General features: G+C 45.7%; 1 protein-coding gene across 5 annotated transcripts in view; it reads left to right on the forward strand.

Annotated features, from left to right (window-relative positions):
• The window catches only part of MED24 (mediator complex subunit 24), a 45604-nt gene that overhangs the window by 15484 nt on the left and 18612 nt on the right, over positions 1 to 11508 (forward strand). The gene's annotated exons all lie outside the window — the stretch shown is intronic.

Raw genomic sequence — 11508 nt, forward strand, 5'->3', positions numbered from 1 at the left:
CAGCTCACTTCAACCTCCGACTCCCAGGTTCAAGCTATTCTCCTGCCTCAGCCTCCCGAGTAGCTGGGACTACAGGTGTCCCCCACCATGCCTGGCAAGTTTTTTGTATTTTTAGCAGAGATGGGGTTTCACCATGTTGGTCAGGCTGGTCTCGAATTCCTGACCTCGTGATCTGCCTGCCTCGGCCTCCCAAAGTGCTGGGATTACAAGTGTGAGCCACTGCACCCGGCCTATTCAGTGAGTTTTAGCAATTGTATATACCCATGTCACCAGCATCCACAATAAGATACAGAACATTTCTGTTCTCTCAGAAAGTTCCCTTTTACTGCTTTCTTCAGTAAGAAGTGGACTTCAGAAGAAGTCCACTCGCTTCTTCCACAATTGCCTTTATTTGGATTTCATAGCAATGTAGTCAGATGGGATATATTTCTTATACTGTCTTTTGTTTAACATAAATGTTTTTGAGATTTATTATTTATGTTGTATATGTTAGTAGTACATTCTTTTTATTTATTTATTTTTAATTTGAAACAGGGTTTTGCTCTGTTACCCAGGCTGGAGTGTGCAATGGCAGGATCACAACTTACTGTAGCCTCGTCCTGCTGGGCTCAAGTAATCCTCCTACCTCAGGTTCCCAAGGAGTTGGGACTACAGTCATTCACCACCATGCCTGGCTAATTTTTAAATTTTTTGTAAAGACGGGATCTTTCTATGTTGCCCGGGCTGGTAATTTTTACATTTTTGTAGAGATGGGGTCTCACTTTGTTGCCCAGGCTGGTCTCAAACTCCTGGGCTCAAGCGATCCTCCTGCCTTGGCCCCCAAAGTGCTGGGATTACAGGTGTGATCCACTCATGCCTGGCCCCATTCTTCTTCTTCTTATTTTTAATTGCTGAATAGTATTTCTCAGTTGACACATAGATTTTTTTTTATTAAAACATTTTTTTAGAGGCTGGGCACAATGGCTCACGCCTATAATCTCAGCAATTTGGGAGGCTGAGGCGGGTGGATCACGAGGTCAGGAGATCGAGACCATCCTGGCTAACATGGTAAAAATTACCCGGGCATGGTGGCGTGCACCTGCAGTCCCAGCTACTCAGGAGGCTGAGGCAGGAGAATCGCTTGAATCTGGGAGGTGGAGGTTCCAGTGAGCCAAGATCGAACCACTATACTCCAGCCTGGGTGACACAGCAAGACTCTGTCTCAAAAAAAAAAAAAAAAAAAAATTTAGAGTCAGGATCCTTGCTTTGTTGCCCAGGCTGGAGTGTAGTGGCACAATGGTGTCTCACTGCAGCTTTGACCTCCTTGGCTCAAGCCATCCTCCTGCCTCAGCCCCCCAGGTAGCTCGGACTACAGGTGCACGCCAAAACCCCCAGCCAATTTTTGCATTTTTTGTAGAGACAAGGTTTTGCCTTGTTGCTCAGGCTCATCCTGAACTCCTGAGCTCAATCTGCACACCTTGGCCTCCCAGAGTGTTGGGATTATAGGCATGAGCCATGGAACTCACCCCTAAACCATTGCTACATAATACACCGTATGTACTTTTTTTTTTTTTTTTTCTTTTTGAGATGAAGTCTTGCTCTGTCGCCCAGGCCAGAGAGCAGTGGTTTGATCTTGGCTCACTGCAGCCTCCTCCCGTCCCCGCTGCTGGGTTCAAGTGATTCTCCTGCCTCAGCCTCCCAAGTAGCTGGGATTACAGACATGCACCACCACACCTGGCCAATTTTTAAATTTTTAGTAGAGACAGGGTTTCACCATGTTGGCCAGGCTGGTCTCAAACTCCTGACCTCAAGTGATCTGCCCGCGTTGGCCTCCCAAGGTGCTGGGATTACAGGTGTGAGCCACTGTGCCTGGCCCAGCCCATATGTACTTTAATTTAGGTTGTTTGTAATTTTTTACTGTTATAATCAATGTTTCACTGAATATCCTTCTACCTACCTGTTTGCATATCTGGAAGTGTTTCTCTAGGGTAGAGACCTCACAATGGAATATGTGATTTGAAGAATATATACATACTAAATTATAGTAGATCCTGCAAATATCCCCCTAAAAATGACTGGATTAAGTTATACCCCATCCACAATGTCTCACAGTATTTCCCCACACCTTTGCCAATGCTGGATAGAATCTTTTAAAACTTTTTCCAGAGGCAAATAATTATATCATATTATAATGTGCATATTCTTTTCTTTCTTTCTTTCCTTTCTCTTCTCTTCTCTTTTCTCTTCTCTTCTCTTCTCTTTTGTTTTCTTTTCTTTTCTTTCGACGGAGTCTCCCTCTGTCACCCAGGCTGGAGTGCAGTGATGTGCAACCTCTGCCTCCCGGGTTCAAGCAGTTCTCCTGCCTCAGCCTCCCAAGTAGCTGGGATTACAGGCATGCACCACCATACCCAGATAATTTTTGTCTTTTTAGTAGAGACGGGGTTTATCCATGTTAGCGAGGCTGTTCTCAAACTCCTGACCTCAAGTGATCCACCTGCCTTGGCCTCCCAAAGTGCTGGGATTACAGGCGTGAGCCACTGCTCCCGGCCTATATATTTATTAATATATAATTTATGTATTCATAAATACACAAATAAATATATCATTTGCCTATTTTTCGATTTTTTTTTGTTACGGCTTTTTTTGTGTGTGTGTGAGACAGGATCTCACTCCTTCATCTAGACTGGAGTACAGCTGTGTGATCTCGGCTCACTGCAACCTCTGCCTCCTGGTTTCCAGCCATTCTCCTGCCTCAGCCTCCCAAGTAGCTGGGACTACAGGCGGGTGCCACCACGCCCGGCTAATCTTTGTATTTCTAGTAGAGACAGGGTTTCTCCAGACATAGGGTCTCACTCCTTTGCCTAGGCTGGAGTACAGTAGCACAATCATGGCTTACTGCAGCCTTGATCTCCCTGGCTCAAGCTGTCCTACCACTTTCGCCCCCTGAGTATCTGGGACTACAGTTAGGCACCACCACATCTGGCTAATGTTTTTAATTTTTTGTAGAGAAGGGTTTAGTTGCCTAGGCTGGTCTCAAACTCCTGGACTCAAGTTATCCTCCTGGCTCAGCCTCCCAAAGTGTTGAGATAAACAGGCATGAGTTACTACTCTTGGCACCCTAGTTTTTAGTATATTCACTGAGTTGGGCAAACATCATCACTATCAATTTAGAACATTTTCATCACCCCAAAAAAAATTCTTACTGATTTTTTTTTTTTTTTTTTGAGACAGAGTCTTGCTCTGTTGCCCAGGCTGGAGTGCAGTGGCATGATCTCGGCTCACTGCAAGCTCTGCCTCTCAGCTTCATGCCATTCTTCTGCCTCAGCCTCCCGAGTAGCTGGGACTACAGGTGCCCACCACCACACGTGGCTAATTTTTGTATTTTTAGTAGAGACGGGGTTTCACTGTGTTAGCCAGGATGGTCTCAATCTCCTAACCTCCTGATCCACCCACTTTGGCCTCCCAAAGTGCTGGGATTACAGGTGTGAGCCACCGCGCCCGACCAGAATTCTTACTGATTTTTAAGTGTCATTTAATATAATCTATCTTGTAATCCTTATTTGTTATGTATGCTTTTGAGTTTTATATCACTTTTTAAATCTAATTTTTTAAAAAAAAATTTTTGAGATGGATGGAGTTTCACTCTTGTTGCCCGGGCTGCAGTGCAATGGCACGATCTCAGCTCACTGCAACTCCGCCTCCTAGGTTCAAAGGATTCTGCTGCCTCAGCCTCCCAAGTAGCTGGGATTATAGGTCTGCCACCACACCCAGCTAATTTTTATATTTTTAGTAGAGACAGGGTTTCACCATGTTGGCCAGGCTGGTCTTGAACTCCTGACCTCAGGTGATCCGTCCGCCTTGGCCTCCCAAAGTGCTGGGTTTATAGGCGTGAGCCACCACACCTGGCCTGTTGTTGTTAATAATGAGATTTTCCCTTTGGATTTCCCCTTCCCAGACCCCATTGTCTCAGACTGATGGGATTTTCTCCACAGCCTCTTGACTGGCTCACCAATTGTTGTGCTGGACCCCTATTTGCTAGGGATGGCACCAGGTTCAAGAGGCTGAAGGAACCTGAAGACAGCAGATGCCACATAGGGTTTTGCTAGGGGGAACTTATATGCAGGGACAGTCCAGGGGTGGTGGTCTGGACAGGAGAACCGCCTGTAATTTTTTTTCTTAGTATGCAGAAATTTTTTATGTTTTTGTCAGTTTTATCCTTTTTTTTCCCCTTACTGGGCTTTTGTCTGCTTAAGGACTTCTCTGCTTCAGAGATTTAAATATATTCTCTTGGTGGGGCATTTTGGCTCATACCTGTAATCCCAGCACTTTGGGAGGCGGAGGCGGGCAGGTTGCTTTGAGCTCAGGAGTTCAAGACCAGCTTTGGCAACATGGCAAAACCCTGTCTCTACAAACAATTAAAAAATTAGGCTAGGCGTGATGGCTCATGCCTGTAGTCCCAGCACTCTGGGAGGCTGAGGTGGGCAGATCACAAGGTGAGGAGATTGAGACCATCCTGGCTAACATGGTGAAACCCCGTCTCTACTATAAATACAAAAAAAAATTAGCTGGGCGTGGAGGTGGGTGTCTGTAGTCTCAGCTACTTGGGAGGCTGAGGCAGGAGAATCACTTGAACCCAAGAGGTGGAGGTTGCAGTGAGCTGAGATCACGCCACTGCACTCCAGCCTCGGCTACAGAGCGAGACTCCGTCTCAAAAAAAATAAAATAAAATAAAATAAAAGCCGGTAGTTCATGGCTGGAGCACGTAGTCCCAGTTACACAGGAGGCTGAGGCTGGAGAGTTGCTTGAGCTTGGGAAGCAGAGGTTGCAGTGAGCTGAGATCGCGCCACTGCATTTTAGCGTGGGTGACAGAGTGAGATCCTATCTCAAAATAAAAAATAAAATAAAATGAAAATATATTCTCTAATTTCTGCCAACACTTGACTTTTATTTTTTGTATTTACTTTGTCTGAGCCATTTAGAATTTATTGTGGTATGAGGATGGGATCCACATTTATTATTTGTTCAAATAGATGGATAATGGCTCAACTCTCTTTATTGAATAGGCCATTCTTTGTCATATCTTAAATTCTAAATTCTCTTGTGCACAAGGGTCCATTTTTTGACACCCTAGTGTATTTCACTGGTATCTTTCTCTCTCTTTTTTTTTTTTTTTGAGAGGGAGTCTCACTCTGTCTCCCAGGCTGGAGTGCAGTGGCACGATCTTGGCTCACTCCAACCTCTGCCTCCTGGGTTCAAGCAGTTCTCTGCCTCAGCCTCCCAAGTAGCTGGGATTACAGCGTGCACCACCATGCCCAGCTAATTTTTGTATTTTTAGTAGAGACAGAGTTTCACTATCTTGGCCAGGCTGGTCTTGAACTCCTGACCTTGTAATCCACCTGCCTCAGCCTCCAAAAGTGCTGGGATTGCAGGCGTGAGCCACCACGCCTGGCCTCTTTCTCTTTTTTTTGCACCAGAACTTTATTATAGCTTTATAGTATGTTTTGATACCTTGGTGGACAAATCTTCCCTTAGTTTCTTTATTTTTCAAAAATTTTTTGACTGTTTTCAGACATTTCATTTCCAGACAAATTTTAGAATCAATTCATTAAGTTCCCATAAAAATCCTATTATCTTGTAATCAAGATTTCCTTGACTTTATAGATTAATTGCGGAAATTTGTGGATTAATTTTAGAAAGATCACTCTGGTTATAGTTTGAAGAACGAGTTGGAGGGAGGTAAGACAGAAGACAGGGAGATCATTAAGTGTGGCATATTTTGTCTGTAAAGGACCAGATAGTAAGTATTTTCAGCTTTGCAGACTGCATGGTCTCTCTCATCACTATTCCATCATTACAGTTCAAAACTAGCTATAGCCCATCTGTAAATAAATGGGTATAGCTGTGTTCTAATAGAAAAATGGTGATGAGCCAGATTGGACTTGCAGGCTGTAGTTTTCCAACCCCTGATTTAGGCTCTTGATGTGTACTTCAGGTGAGAGATGATACTAGCACAAAATTGGGAAGTGGCAGCAGAAGAAAAACGATGAATTTAAGAACAGTTTAGGAAGTGGCATTGAAATGATTTGATTGATGGGATGAGGGGAGTGCGAGGAGAAAGGGTCAAGGATAACGCTTAGGTTTCTGGTTTGGACACTAGGTACCTGATGGGTCATGAGACAGCAGAAGAGTGGAGTAGGGCTGGGATGTGGGTGAGGATAACATGTTTGATCTTGGCCTTTTCAATTTAAGGTGCCTGTGTGGGGTATCAAAAAGAGGATACTCGGAAGGCAGTTGAACATAGGTGTCTGGTACTCAAGGAGAGTTCTAGACTGGAGCTTTTGGTTTAGAAGTCACCAGCTACTGATGGTAATCAAAGCTATGGGTATGGATGAGATTGTGCAGAGAGAGAGGAGAGTGAGCAAAGAAGTGACTACACCCAACTTCCGGAGGAACCAATCTCATTTAAGGAACACACTTAGGAGGATAAACCGTCATAGGAGTCTGAAGAGAAGGGGCCAGAGAGTAGGGAGGAAAAGTGAGAGTGTTACCAAGAAAAGCCAAGAGAGGATTGAGGGATGAGGGAGGGTTTCAAGGGGTTGGATGCTGCTGGAAAGTCAGGTAAGATCAGAAGAGAGAAGGATCCATTGGATTTAACATGAAGAGTTTGTTGATGACTTTAACAAGAAGATTCATAGAGTGGTCAGGACAGAAGTGATTGGAGTGGGTTGAATTGTCAATGGAGAGTGTGCAGGTAGAGCCAGAGAGTGTAGAAAACTCTTATGTTGTCCGGGCCTGGTGGCTCACACCTGTAATCCCAGCACTGTTTGAGGTCAAGGTAGGGGGATCACTTGAGGCGAGGAGTTTGAGCTCAGCCTAGACAACACAGACCCCGGCTCTACTAAAAAAGTAAAATTAAAAAGGCGGGGTTTAGTGGCTCACACCTGTAATCCCAGCACTTTGGGAGGCCGAGGGGGTGGATCATGAGGTTAGGAGTTCAAGACCAGCCTGGCCAACATGGTGAAACCCTGTCTCTACCAGTACAAAAATAAGCCAGGTGTGGTAGTGCATACCTGTAATCCCAGCTACTCAGGAGGCTGAGGCAGGAGAATCGCTTGAACCCGAGAGGCGGAAGTTGCAGTGAGCTGAGATCATGCCACTGCTCCAGCCTGGGCAACAGAGTGAGAATCCGTCTCAAAAAAAAAAAAAAAAAAAAAAATGAAAAAAAAAAAGAACTTTTATATATGTGAAGAGCAGTAGAGATGGAGTGGTGGTTAAATGGAAGTGTGGGGTCTACAGGAAGCTCTTTTAAAAATAGAAGAAATTAGGCCAGGCTCATACCTCTAATCCCAGGACTTTGGGAGGCCCAGGTGGGTGGGCAGCTCACTTGACCAGGAATTTGAGACCAGCCTGGACAACATGGCAAAACCCCGTCTCTACAAAAAATACAAAAGTTAGGCAGCCGGGCACGGTGGCTCATGCCTGTAATCCCAGCACTTTGGGAGGCCAAGGCGGGTGGATCATGAGGTCAGGAGTTCGAGATCAGCCTAGCCAACATAGTGAAGCCCCGTCTCTACTAAGAATACCAGAATTAGCCGGGCATGGTGGCATGTGCCTGTAGTCCCAGCTACTCAGGAGGCTGAGGCAGAAGAATCGCTTGAACCTGGGAGGCAGAGGTTGCAGTGAGCCGAGGTTGTGCCACTGCACTCCAGCCTGGGCAACAGAGTGAGACTCTTGTCTCAAAAAAAAAAAAAAAATTAGCCCGCGCGATGGCTCATGCCTGTAATCCCAGCACTTTGGGAGGCTGAGGCGGGCGGATCATGAGGTCAGGAGATCGTGACCATCCTGGCTAACACGGTGAAACCCCATCTCTACTAAAAATATAAAAAATTAGCCGGGCGTGGTGGCGGGCGCCTGTAGTCCCAGGTACTTGGGAAGCTGAGGCAGGAGAATGACGTGAACGCAGGAGGTGGAGGTTGCAGTGAGCCGAGATCACAGCACTGCACTCCAGCCTGGGCGACAGAGCAAGACCCTGTCTCAATAAATAAATAAATAAATAAATAAATAAATAAATAAATAAAGCATGGTGGTGTGTGCCTGTAGTCCTAGCCACTCAGGAGGCTGAGGCGGGAGGATAGCTTGAACCCGGAAGCACCTCTGCACTCTAGCCTGGGTGACAGAGTGAGACCCTGTCTCAAAAAACAAACAAACCAATAGAAGAGTCCTGAAATGTGTAAACACTGATGGGAAAGGGAAGAAAGAGAAAGAGGCTGATGTAACAGAGAGAAGTAAATAGATATGAAAGACCTTTGTGACCTCTCAAGTACTGTGCAAAATTAGTAATTTATTCTTCCTTCAGAGTCAAGAGGCTTTTTGGCCCAATGTTATGCGAGTAGAGGGCACTTAGGAATAGTTGGGATGTTGAATATTCAGAAGAGCGGCGAGGATTTGAGGGCAGCTGCAGGGTCAGGCGGGGCTAGCCACAAGCGAGGTGGCCACACAGAGGGTCTCCTACCCTGAGGGCCGTGGTGGTTCAGAGCTACTGTGATAGAATGATTAAGACTGGAATAGGCCAGTTCCTGCTTTGTAAAACAGTTCGTCATGTAGAAAGCATTTTCAGCTCTCTGGAGTAGCTGTGCTTTATTGATACAGTTAGCAGAAATCTACTGAACAGAATTCAGCATTTGAAGACCGTAAATTCGTTTTGATGAATGGCATCCCTCAGAACATGCAGAATTGGGGATTTCTCTCCTGGCATTTGAGGGTCAGTGTTTAGTGGGGACATCCAGCTCCCCCTGCAGGTTGGTATCCAGCAAGGTTCAGTTCTTTGCCAAGCACTCGCTATGGGGACATCAGTTATAAATAAACAAAACACTCGCCGGAACGTTACGGTCATCCTGCCCAGGCAGGCTCCCAGCTTTCTGATGGATATCAGACACTAGCTCTGGCCTCACAGCATGGTGGTTCTGAACACTGATTGTATTTAAGCCCTCTCTGTTTTGCTCCTGTTCACCGAGGAGTACTAGTGAAAGATGCCTGAACAGAGCAGTGTATTCTGGTGAGAAGGAAATCGCACAGGACGGAAAGTTTGCCATACCCAAGTGATTGAGCAGACAGCTTTCTTCCTCTCCTTTTTTTTTTTTTGAGACGGAGTCTCGCTCTGTCGTCAGGCTGGTGCGATCTTGGCTCTCTGCAACCTCTGCCACCTGGGTTCAAGGGATTCTCCTGCCTCAGCCTCCTGAGTAGCTGGGATTACAGGCATGCGCCACCACGCCTGGCTAGTTTTTGTAGTTTTAGTAGAGACAGGGTTTCACCATGTTGGCCAGGATGGTCTTGATCTGTTGACCTCCCAAAGTGCTGGGATTACAGGCGTGAGCCACTGCATCCGGCCAACAGCTTTCTTCTTAAATCTTTGGAGGCTCCCACTCCTCCAGCAGAGACAGCCTAGGAGGTGATTGTCCTGATAGTTTTTGTCATTGTATCCTGCTTTTGTATTTTGGTATGCTTTGCCACTGATTTTGAGTATACCACTGTTACTATTTTTTATGGTATTATTTATATTTTATCAACATTCTGTAATTATTTTTTTAATATGACAAGATTTTATGTAGGGTTTAATTTCAGTTAGGAGAAATTATTTTGAACTAGATCTCCAGTCTTATGATGGTGATGAATAGGTTTTACTAACAGAAATTTATTTTAAGGTAAGATTTTTCCAGAAGGCAACTAGTTAGTAGAATTTATCTATTCCAAGCAATAAAAACTTCCTGAGGATCCATTGTATACCAGTTCTTGGGCTAGATGCTAGAGAAACAGATATAAGTTCAATACCATCTCTGTCCTCTGGGAACTTACTGTTCAGGCAGAATTTCCTAAAATGTATTTTGGAAATACTAGGTACATGAGATTCCTTGGTCAAGTACGTTTAAAGAATATTGCTTTGTTTTATCATCAGTTTTCTTAGAGATTCTCATTGTATATGAGTATATCATGGTTTTGAGAAGTTCTGTGGTAAAGTTCTCTGTATAAGTTTAATCCAGTGTTTGTCAAATTTACGTCACACACAAGCTCAGGGTGTGTGTGCGACATGTCTTTCTTTCTTTTTTTTTTTTGAGACTGAGTCTAGCTCTGTCCCCCAGGCTGGAGTGCAGTGGCACGATCTCGGCTCACTGCCAGCTCCGCCTCCCAGGTTCACACCATTCTCCTGCCTCAGCCTCCAGAGGAGCTGGGACTACAGGCGCCCGCCACCATGCCCAGCTAATTTTTTTGTATTTTTTTTTTGGTGGAGACGAGGTTTCACCATGTTAGCCACGATGGTCTCAATCTCCTGACCTCGTGATCCACCCGCCTTGGACTCCCAACGTGCTGGGATTACAGGTGTGAGCTACCATACCTGGCCAATGTGTGACATTTCTTAACAACCTGAGAACCTCTGGAGCAGCATGGTTCAACAGGACTTTCTACAGTGATTGAAATGTTCTTTATCTACCCTGTCTAGTACAGAAGCCCCTGGCCGCGTGTGGCCGTGGAGCACTTGAAATGTGGCTAGTGTGACTGAAGAACTGCATTTTAAATTTTAAATTTTATTTAACTTTTTTTTTTTTTGAGACAGAGTCTCTTGCTCTGTCGCCTAGGCTGGAGTGTAGTGGCGCGATCTCGGCTCACTGCAAGCTCCACCTCCCGGGTTCACGCCATTCTCCTGTCCCAGCCTCCCTAGTAGCTGGGACTACAAGCGCCCGCCATCACACCCGGCCAATTTTTTTGTATTTTTAGTAGAGATGGGGTTTCATCGTGTTAGCCAGGATGGTCTTGATCTTCTGACCTCATGATCCTCCCGCCTTGGCCTCCCAAAGTGCTGGGATTACAGGCATGAGCGACCACGCCCAGCCAAATTTTATTTAACTTTAATTAATTTAAATTTAAATAGCCACATGGGGCTAGTGACTTCTCTATTGGATAGGGCAGCTTTGGAAGCTACTCTGAGACATGCTGAGCTAACGGTGTGTTTTTATTTATTCATTCTACAAATATCAAGTTTGTGGTGGTCACTGAGTAAAAGCATCCTTGTCTGCAAGGAGCTTCTGATTTAGTGGGGACTGCAGGCACCTGCCATGTAATGATGAGCCTAAGGTGATTACTGGGAGCACAGAGGAAGGGTTTGAGCTTGGTAAGAGAGGTTGGGGGTTGATCAAGGAAGGTGTCCTGGATGGGTCCTAGAGAGTAAGTTCTGGAGAACAATTAAGAGTTTGTACAGTGAAACTTACTCCATCTTTCCCCCTCTCCTCCCCTCCGCTCCCTTCCCCTCCTCCCCCCTCCCTTCTGCTCCCCTCAAGAGTTCAAGACCAGCCTGGGCAACACGGTGAGACCCCGTCTCTACAAGAATTACAAAAATTAGCTGAGCAGGGTGGCGCGTGCCTGTGGTCTCAGCTACTCGGGAGGCTGAGACGGGAGGATTGTTTGAGTCTGGGAGGCCGAGGCTGCAGGGAGCTGAGATTGCAGCACCACAGAGGGGCGCGTTTAGGCCAAGGCTGG

The sequence above is a fragment of the Mandrillus leucophaeus genome, unplaced genomic scaffold (genome assembly GCF_000951045.1).
Source record: "Mandrillus leucophaeus isolate KB7577 unplaced genomic scaffold, Mleu.le_1.0 Scaffold58, whole genome shotgun sequence".
Lineage (NCBI taxonomy): Eukaryota > Metazoa > Chordata > Mammalia > Primates > Cercopithecidae > Mandrillus > Mandrillus leucophaeus.